We start from the raw sequence: 11130 nt of genomic DNA, 5'->3' as shown, positions 1-11130 counted from the left end.
AACTTTCTTTGAATTAATGACTAATAAGCATAATTAACTTAAAATATAAATTATCTTTAAAGTAATACTTTATTAAAAATTTATATTTCAAATTTAAACATTTTCAAAAAGTCATTTGTGATCATTGCACGTGTATTGCACATGTTATATACATGCAGTTTATAATTCTTGTCATTCATTTTTTAAACTTAAATTATTTATCAGTGTTTTCTAAATAAAAACCATGTAATATTAAACATGATATATATTATTAATGAATGAGAAAAAGCCATGAGAACAACCCTCTCATGAGGTAGCCACTTTGCATCCAACCCTCACAAACATTCTATTCCCACCCTCTTTGAATGGAAAACATAGTGAATGAACCTCATTAAAACCTTACTAGTAAAAACTCATTGGGAAAAACTCTAGTGAAGAAGAAAGAGTACTCATTCTCTAGAAAACCATTAACATGAAAACTTAATGAACCTCCATAACACCATCAACGATACTGTTCCAGCCAAGAACATAGAGATGGGGTATAGTGCCTAGAGTGCACCAAGAGAGAATCTAGAGAGAGAGAAAGAGTATGTAACTACCTAGAGAGAGAAAATAGCTGAATTCATATGAGTGTATTCAAGAAATGAGAAAAAGTCTCTTACAATTGATAGTCACCCCCTATTTATAGGTTAGGGGCTGGACCTTGATGCGTGTAGCTAACTCTAATGGGCCAGTTGGGCCTCGCTATTGGAGGCCCAACCCCAGGCTAGGTGTCCGCTCCTAGGCGAGATTCCCTAAAGACATGAAACAAATAACAATTGTAAGAATGATGCAACAGTATATGAAAGAGAACATTTGTTTTGTTCATGATTTCAATTACCAAGACAAGTCCACAATAAGGTACATGTTCTCGTTTTAAATAAAACACAGCAAATCAAGGAATCACATAAGGTCAATTAGCAAAAGATAAAAGCTTAAATTCAGGCTGCAGACTTCAAGTAAAGTATAGACATTAAAAATATAGAGCTCCACAGATCATCACAGATTCGAGAAACAATTCATTAATTATCTTCTTTCATTTCACATAATTACTCCACTCATCCATAGATCATTAAAAAATTTCATGGGCTTATGCTAACATGACATGCTGAAGCGTAGGCGCAGATAAGTCATGATGAAAACACGTATCCAAGCTCAAAAAGCAGATTCTGTACCACTTGCATCTGATTGCAAAAGGCCAGAACAGGATCAAGAGATCAAGATCATACCTGCAGCTTAATAGCACCTTGTCTTAATTTTCAACCACAGCAACGTGAACCAATCAGCTTAGAAACTTCAAGGTAATGAATACAACAAAACTATAAAAGTATAGCAGCAAAAGAGCCACAACAGTACACTTGTGCGCTAATACTGCATTCACCTTACAAAACATACTGATTTCCAGGGCCTCCAAAAAGAAGGGGAAAAAAAAAATCTCATTAAACTTTCTCCTAAAATAAAATTTAGTTATAATAATTAATGTTCAAGATGTTATTATTGACTTGAGCTGGTCTAGTGGTTAGTAATTGTGTATGTTACTTTTATGTACCGGCCCCTGGATGGGTTGCAAGAGGTCAGTTGCCAAACGAACCAATATAATGGTTCTTATGAAATTTGGAACGTTAAAATTATTAGAGGTTCATTTTTATTATTTACCCAGGATCTCCAAAATGTCGGGACGAGCCCTGCTGATTTCTACAAACAAGTAGTTTACCATCGAATCATCATATTCTCAGGTGCGAGTATGTACCAAATCATTGTGATAAAAACCAGCACTTGGAATATAATAAGTGACTATACATGTAGAGACACATCAAAGAGATTCAAAGCAAGCACCAGAACATATGATTATACTTGATACACATTTCAAAACTCAGCACCTTATCCCTCAATTTCTAAGATAGCAAAATACTAAGGAGAGCAAAGCTACCAAGTGCATATTGCAGGTGCAATTGAAAAGATACTAGCATCAAACAAATATCATCATCTAGTAACATGACAATTCAATGTGGAACCGTCAAACCTGCTAGCATCTCTTCTACCATTTTCAAAACATGGAAAGTGAAACAGTAAAGAAAGTAAAATTGTGTTCCTCCATATCATGACCTCAGTCATAACTCACAGATTGTTCCTCATTTAAATGATAGATATGAATTCAGATATGCTAATTGAGCAAATATACCCAGTAGAAGGAAAATAACATTGCCCTGATATATGATGATGAAGCTGATTGGTACATTGCGGCAGTGTTGTCAATAGCGCGCGATCGCGGCGCAATAGCGGCGTAGCGTGGCGGAGCGGTGGTTGGCCGCGACGCTGGAGGCCGTTGCGGTGCGGAAATCGCATAGCGGCGGTAGCGGCCGCAATCGCGGCAAAAATCGCGTCTGGAGCGGCGCAATTGCGGCGCGAGGAAGAAAGAAGGAGGAGAAACCCTAATCTTCATAGCGAAAACCCCAAATTGCCCCCATATATTAATATTAGGTTTAACTTTTTAAGGGCATTTTGGGGTTTTCCTTTCTTTAGTGAAACGCAGCGTTTCAAGTGAGTGATAAAAACCCTACTATTCAGGGTGAAAACCCCAAAATGCCCCCAAATTTAAACAAAATTTTAAACATTTTAAGGGCATTCTGGGGGCTTTCATATTTTTTAACTGGAACGCTGCGTTTTACACTTCTTCAACCTTGCCTCTGCGTTTCCATCTCTGTTTTTCACGATGAAAACAGAGATCTGCTCCTGCGTTCTTCCTCCTTCCTCCTTTTTCCTCCTCCTCCTTCAGTGTAGCGGCTGTAGCGCTACACGCTATAACGCTATTGCGGATTTTGGGCTCGCCGCTACGCGACGCTATCCACCATTAACAACACTGCATTGCGGCATTCAAAGAGGCAACATTCCGCTGAGATGCAACCGTCGTTGTGTTAGGCACTATGCTCCGCCACTTTTCGCGTTTCTCAGGCGCACAATCTCGCTTCCAAACGTTGTTCTATCCTCAGATGCATCATATTTCTCTTCTCATCAAAAACTCAAAAGAGTCATGTAGAGAAAAAGAGAAAAACCATTCAGGCATTTCATCGAACGGTTAGCATGCGACTCTGACTTTCCATTGCCTCTTCCCCGTCTGGTGTTGTCCATACCATATGCAAGATGTTTGAAATTTCTTTGTTTCCCGCATCCTGTTCGCCACCGCCAGAAACCAGATTCACGCCCAAACGGATCCTCTCGCCAATCTGAGCAACCTAGCGAGCACATTTGCCCGCCGAACTTTAACACTGGCGACACTTGCTCGCCGAGCTTCAACCGCCAAAGCAAAAACTCGCTCGCCGGAATTCCACTGTCAAATTGAAACAAGCTTGCTAGACTCCCATTGCCCAAGCGAACGTGTTTGCCAGAACCCATCGCCACAACTAGCGTGTTCGCCAGAACTCCGTCGCCAAAGCAAACTTGTTCGCCTGAATTCCGTCACCAAGCGAAACGTCTTGGGATTGGTCCTGCTTCTCACGCCTTTGCACTTCCTCTTCTTCGTCGTATTCCCGATTCATGTCCCTCGCTTTTTTCGATCTAACTGCCGATTGAACATTGATAGTAGAAGGATAAGGAGAAACAAACTCCGCTGATTTGAATTCGTCGACTTCAGAAGACGATCTTCATCGAACTAATCTTCCTCTTGTTCGTCTCTTTGCCGTTTTCTCTTCTATATTCCTTTCTCGCCAGACCTCGAAACGCATTCACACAGCTACTATCGCATCCGAAGTTCTCCTCCAGAACCAGCATCAAACCGAAATCCGAACTCGCCGCTATCCCCGATCGTCGTTCTCCTCGTAATCTCTCGACCTGGACCTTCTCTCGCGAACGCACCTTGTTTCCTTTTCTCCACATCGCGACTGACAGCGATCAAGCTTCCACAATGACTTGCTTGTCACCGCGCGACAATCAACACATCCGTTCATTCCAAATCACAAATCCTCTCATGTTGAATCTTGATCGCACACTATTTGCTGGTTCTTCCACTTCACGATCTGAATTGTTCTATCTCCTTTCACGATCCAACATATTCAATCCTCAATTGTCGTTTCTTTCTTTCCTCGAAATCTCATCCGCGTTTTGCGATTTAAATCGCGCTTTCTCGCCTGCCACAACTTCTGATTACAATATGGAAATCCTTTTCTCTGAACCAAAATCCATCTCAATCATGGTATCACACTGCAGCTTCCTCACGTTGATGAACAGAAACACCAAAAATCCCCCAAATTCAACAGAAAAATTCAACATAAATCGAACTGTCTTCAACTGTGCATCCAATCCACGTGATCCGGGAATTGAAATTTATCGATCCCCACAGACGGCGCCAAATGTTCCAACCAAGGACATAGAGATAGGGTATAGTGTCGCACCAAGAGAGAATCTAGAGAGAGAGTATGTAACTACCTAGAGAGAGAAAATAGCTGAATTCATATGAGTGTATTCAAGAAATGAGGAAAAGTGTAACACCCCGATTTCGGTGACGTCACTTTAGTAACCAAAAGAAAATACTTTAAGCGGAAAAACGTGAATTATTTTTTTTTCGACAATATAACTAAAGACAGAAAGCAATAAAACTCCCCAACAAAAGATAAAAGGAACTACTATACAACTATATATACATGCCTCGCTAAACACTACCACGTCACGAGTAACCTCCAGTAACGGGTGACAGAAAAGAGTAACGCCCGAAGGCAATATGTACAGTCCAAGATAAAGATACTGTGTCCGCAACACTAAACTACAAAATCTGAGAGCAAGTTGGCCCAGCGGCCTAAGAAAAGACCCCCTAAATCCAACCAGCTCTCTGTGATCTCCATAGGAAACCACACAAAAGCTACCGGTAGGAAAACTACCCTGTCCCCAAAAACGGAAGCATGACGGTCAGAGCATCGACACTACTCCTACACTATCCCTACCCGAGGAGCCCACACTAGCACTCGATCCTACACGCTAGCGCGGTCGTCATCCGAATCTGCATCCAGGACGACTAGGTCGACGTACTCAACACTGCCCTCTCTGTCCACCCTAATGCGCTCCTGCACTGGACTCTCGGGCTCGGGGCCCGGAACGAGATCCGCGACGACAGCAGCAGCAGTAGACGGACTAGACTCCGTCGAAGCCCCACCTACTGGCACCTCCTCAGAAGGGTCCTCATCATCTGAAGGGGATGGTGGCGGTGGAGGTACTCCCAAGCCGGGTCCACAGTGTACTCCTGGAGGCAGGTTGAAGCTCACTATGTGCCTCCTCATCACTCCCTCCGTCAAGCGTCCAAATCGGTCGACACGGTCCTCCATGATCCGACCGGTGTAGGTCGCACGGTGGCCCTCGGGATCGACCACCCATGCACCTGGGTCGTCTTGGTCAAGCATCTCGTACCTGGTCCCCCCCGACGGGCTGACCATGGTAAACCAATCCCCCATACTCATCTGACAAATGGCGTAGTCCGCCCAAACACACACAGCAGACGCGAGGGTCAACTCCAAAGAATTATATAATTAATAAAACCAGATATATTTATAGGATAATAAATACTCGCCTCTCAGGCTTATAAGTTTTGGGATAGCTTCCTAGGGTTGCATGTATCACAATGAATATAAAGAGCCATAAAAACAAGTAGCATGCCTCAAAAATAGGATAAACAGTTACCAATCACACTCAGCAACTAAGTCAGCATGTATGTTGCATGAAATGCAGTGCTGGGTAACAAAATGCATTCCGGAAGAAGGATGGACATCAACGAGGCGGCCCTAACACCAGCCACGGTGGGTACCTTCCTGCTCGCGTGTCTCTTACACCACACAAAAGTAGTCAGATCAGCAGTGAACCCGTAGGTCTGCCATTCCGTCTGCTACTGAGGACCACCGTAGTGTCCTAAATATGGAAATCCGGGTCTTATGACCATTTTGGAATCCACCGAGGTCCGGTATCACGCTGTGTATTAACCTCAAAATGAGTGCATGAATGCAAGTGATTAGCCAAACAACGTCTCCGACCTCACCCGACACGTCGCCACGTGTTCTAGATAACTTAAAGTCTCTAAAAGAATACCCTAAGGTAAATGTCGATTCTGCGACAAAATACAATTAATCATAAACAAAAGAGTGCAACCACTCACGACAACTCTTCGAGTCATCAATGCTCTCACGAAGTCTCTCGCTTCTGTGGAGTCTCACACATTCACAAAGTCTCACGCTTCAGTGAAGTTTTATGCTTTCACAAGGTCTCACGCCTCAGTGAATTTACACACTTGCACGAAGTCTCACGCTTCAATGAAGTTTCATGCTGTTCACGAGGTCTCACGCCTCAGTGAAGATCCATGCTTTCCACAAGGTCTCACGCCTCAGTGGAGTATCACGCATTCACAAGGTCTCACACCTCCGTGAAGCTTCTCGGCTCATCCCTTGGATGGCTAAACAAACTGCTCCCAGAGCGAATGAGTATCAACATACCCAGAACTCGAAATCTTCTCAACACTTGGATCCGACGACACTTCTCGTTTTCCAAAACTAAACTTCAATCCAAAGCTTGCATCCGAGATTGTTATCTTTATTTAAAGGTTTAGAGGTTGTTTAATATCTTATGAATTTTCTTTATAAAAATAGCTCTTTTTAGTCTTATCGTATTTCCTATGAGTTTCAAAGTTCCCATAAACCCAAGTAATTCCCTGAGAAGGTCTCGATCCATTGGAGCATGACAAGGTCCGAACTCCGTTCGTCCTTTTAAAACTCTCTCAAAATCTCATAAAAATTCGGCATGACCTGCCCGTAAACCTCACTCTTCAGAATCTCAGGTACAAGTGGAATAGCATAAATAAAACAGCTCAGTCAAAAGCATAAACAGCATATTCCAACACATCCTAAGTTAACCATGTAGCACATAGCATGTGAATCATTTAGCACACAATATCATGGCCTCAAATACTCAACAAGGTCGGCCGAAGCCTCAGAGAACAATTCAGACATTTAGCAATTAAGTGCATAACACATAGATCAAGTCGAACTTGTCGACACCTAAAGCATTATCTAGTAATTCAGAGAGTAGCCCTCACCGGTGGGTCTTCCAGCTTCTTCCTCAATATGTTCTCCAAACTCTTCTCCTTGATTTCTTGGAATCTCCTCAAACGAACCTTAAGCAAAAATCACAGAAATCAATACCAAGAGTCAGAAACTCAGCAATCAAAGAGTCCTAGGGTTACACAGTACACTACTACCTCCTTGGTACGACAATCTAACGCGTTAAGACAAGTTTTCGAAAAATCGGATTCTCCTCCCCCCTTGATATAGCTCTCGGCCACTTTCCTTAATTGGGAGGGTCGATTTTTCTTCGATCAAACTTGGTTCCTAGGTTAACATAAGCCGTAACTAAGACGGTTCTAGGCTCGGAAAAATTTTCGGATCGAAAACTGATATAGGGGCAGTTTGGTCATTATTTTTAGCTCAGAATTTCAAAATTGGATTTTTGAAAAACAAATTGGATGGGGACGTCCACAACGACGTTTATGACGACAAATCCTACTAGCACTAAGCCAAGTCGATAGATTAGAGCGTAAAGGTTGCGACTTTGCCGAAAAATGGGTATTTAGGGTAGAAATTGATCCCGGCGGCATTTCGTCGACATTTGACAAAATCTAATCCGCAGAACACGCTCAGGAACATGCAGGGAAGAAGTTTAGACGCTGAAATCAGCTGATTTGAACAGTTTTTCAAAAACCTCAAAATTTTGAACTCAGAAAGTCGCAGGAGAAATGGACAGAAACGACGATTCGAAGGAGAGTATAGATTACCTACCTCGAGGTCTTCGATTAGTGACGATCGGTGAAGCAAACGGGCAAGAAACGACGAAGATCCGGATCTCTCTCTCTCTCTAGGAACTCGCGGTTTTGGGGGTGGGGGAAAATGGGTTTTTTCTCAAAAAATCTAATTTTCAAGCTATTTATAGGTTTTGGAAAAAAACGGAAAAATGATTTTTTTGCGATTCCGATTTTTCCTGCGCGTTCCTCTGCGCATTCTAAGATAGGTTCTGGCGACAGAATTCCAGAACTCAAAATAGAATTCTTGGAATTAAACCAAAAGATCCAAAATCGGCATAAGTCGGTGTAAGTCGGTTTATCCCGAAAAACTACTTTTTGCAGTGATCGTCGGATGAGAAAACTTCCTTCTGAAGAAAGATTAGGAATGATGAGAGAAGTAGGAGAACGCGGGTGGAATCTTCATTTGAGTTTCCGGATAGAAAAAGTCTTCATCGTCTGTCGATCTTAGGTTTTTCGAACTATCAGGGATTCCGTTTCGGCAAACTTCCGAGAATTGGAATTTGACGTTCGTACTTTCCAGGATTTCGCATCGAAATGGTTGTTTAAGGACGGAAAAGAGAAGTTCTAACATTTCTCTGAGGATTTTTTGAATTAGTTTCCATCGTGTCCTAAAGCGTAAATTAACTATTCACTAATACCTTCGACCTAGGATTAAGCGTATGTTAGTCGTGCTATAACTCTTTCGGTTTTTCGATACATTCTTGGACTTTTCCTGAACCTCTTTCCTTCCCAAATTTATCTTAATCAAATAACTCTTTTATTTTATTCACTTATCCAAAGCGTTAAAACTTGGGCCTTACAAAAAGTCTCTTACAATTGGTAGTCACCCCCTAATTATAGGCTAGGGGTTGGGCCTTGATGCGTGTAGCTAATTATAATGGGCCAGTTGGGCCTCGCTATTGGAGGCCAAACTCCAGGCTAGGTGTCCGCTCCTAGGCGAGATCCTCTGGGTGTCCAGTCCAGATACCACCGTTTAAAATCACGAACCAGCACCAGTGCAAAACAATTTCAATCAGACCCTCCATCAAAAGACCATACAAGCTCTACCCTGAAAATCCCTCCTTCGCCAAGGCATCAGCATCAACATTCCCTTCCTTAAAAAATAAGCTATCCCACTACATGAAACAAGCAACATCAAATAATCAATTATATTCAACTCATTTGTCAACTTCCATGGTCTTAGCTTAAGCCCCTTAGCTAATCCAACTGCAAGCACAAAATCACTTTCTATTTCCACACATCATACAGAATAGCCAAAACTTCAGCCTCATTCGCCCGTTGCAGTGGAACCCAAGGAATCGCCAAATGTTATTTTTGTGAAGTCGCGAGCAAGCTGATCAACACCATATAGAAATTCCTTCCACCACGCTTTGACCCATGTAAATAAATTAAACATATGATACTCTAAAATTAGGAATTTTCACTAAAAGTAGGATGGACAACCGCTCACAAACCGCATTCAGCACCTCCAACGAGTTCTCCTGCCAAAAACTCATGAGTCCCCCGCGGAATGAACCGCAACAAAATGCATATTCAATCTGTGAGTCCAAGAATCTCTCATCTGACTCTGCTGTTCACATACCTTTGTCTCCTGTAATTGCAAAAGCTATGATCTCCAATGGACTATAGCCTTACTCACTGCCTCCCTTTTTATTGAACCTCCCAGACCACGAACATTCCAAGTGAGCCAGAGACCAGACATGTCAAGCGAGATGAGGATGATTAACACGATTTGAGCCTCCAAACCTTTAAGCATTAACGCCTCCGAGCCTCTTGCACTCAAACCCAACTGATTTCCAACCAGCCAAGTGTTGTTGGGTTACCAAACAAGTGAGTCCACTTACATATATATTATCAAAAGAAAAAGAATGGGAGGAAGATTGGGCCGTAGCCCATGTTATGGTGAAAGGGGTTAATACCCATATTTCTTTGTCTGGCAACTACTGTCACGTGAAGCAAAGGAAAATGGAATTCTCTAGAATGAGAATTGAATTGTAACGTTGGCCTTGATGAAAAGCAATTAGAATTCCTTGGAAATATAAGGAATTGATGAATGGTACCGTTGAGTTGAAAAGTGCCGTTGGAGAGAAGACTAGAATTCTCTATAAATGGGGAATTGGTGAGAGCCTGGTGGCACAAGAGAAAAGAATCCTTGTGAGAGATAGAGACACATCAACAGTAAGCCACGAGAGAGAATAAGCCTCGTGAGAAAAAGAAGACTAGTAGTACATCTGTGAGTGTGAGACACAGTAAGCACACGAGAGAGAGAGAGAGGCGTGTGAGAGAAAAGAAAAAAGGACCATCTGACTATATATGATTTATGTTTTTTTTTTTGGTAACAATGCGGGAAAGAAACAAACAAAGCAACAAACTAAACAACTACATCCTGACAGAGCAGGGGAACAATAATAGCCGGAGGAATGGTCCAGACTTTTCAATCTCAATTCTCACGAACTGCGATCTTGATCAAAGCATCAACGACTTGTTTTCTATCCTTCGAGATATAGACAACGGTAACGTTCCAATCACGTGCGAGTAGAGCACGACCAACCGTATATGATTTATGTTTATACTCATTTGCAAATAAATATATTATTACTAAATAAATAAATAAATCCTTAATATCATTAATTATTTAAATTAAAAATTAAACGTTCATATGTTATTATTATTATTATTATTATTATTATTATTATTATTATTATTATTATTATTATTATTATTATTATTATTATTAAAACTTTGACTTTAAAGTTTGTAAAAAGATTAATTTTTTTTTATGAATATGACTAAACTAAACGCATTTCCAGTATTTTCTCTTTTTAAAAAGGGAAAACAAGGAGTCCAATCAAACATGTTTTCTTAATATTGAAAATCTAAAAATAAAAATCTTACCCTAAACCCTAAAGAAAATGAAAATAGAAAATATTTTCTCAAATATGGAATAATCCTACTATTAAAAGTTATATTGTATAATTGTATAAAAGGGCACTTCTATATTTAAAATTAAAATAATAGATATATTTTATTGAGATTTATGTTTATTTATTATTGAGATTCTATTTGAAAAAGATTTAAACCTACATTAATGTTTACATATCTACATTTACTATATTGTTTTATAATGTACTATTCTTGTAATATCCTGATTAAATTAAAAATTAATATTTTCACAGGCCTAACAAACACCCATAGTTCATTTTGCCATAACTGTATTTCTTCTAGTCGTATCCAGGTTGAGAAGTGTTATTTAAATCGAGGGAGTGAATGTATGAAACATAAGA

Source organism: Lotus japonicus, chromosome 6 (genome assembly GCF_012489685.1).
Source record: "Lotus japonicus ecotype B-129 chromosome 6, LjGifu_v1.2".
NCBI lineage: Eukaryota > Viridiplantae > Streptophyta > Magnoliopsida > Fabales > Fabaceae > Lotus > Lotus japonicus.
This window is presented reverse-complemented; position numbering follows the sequence as displayed.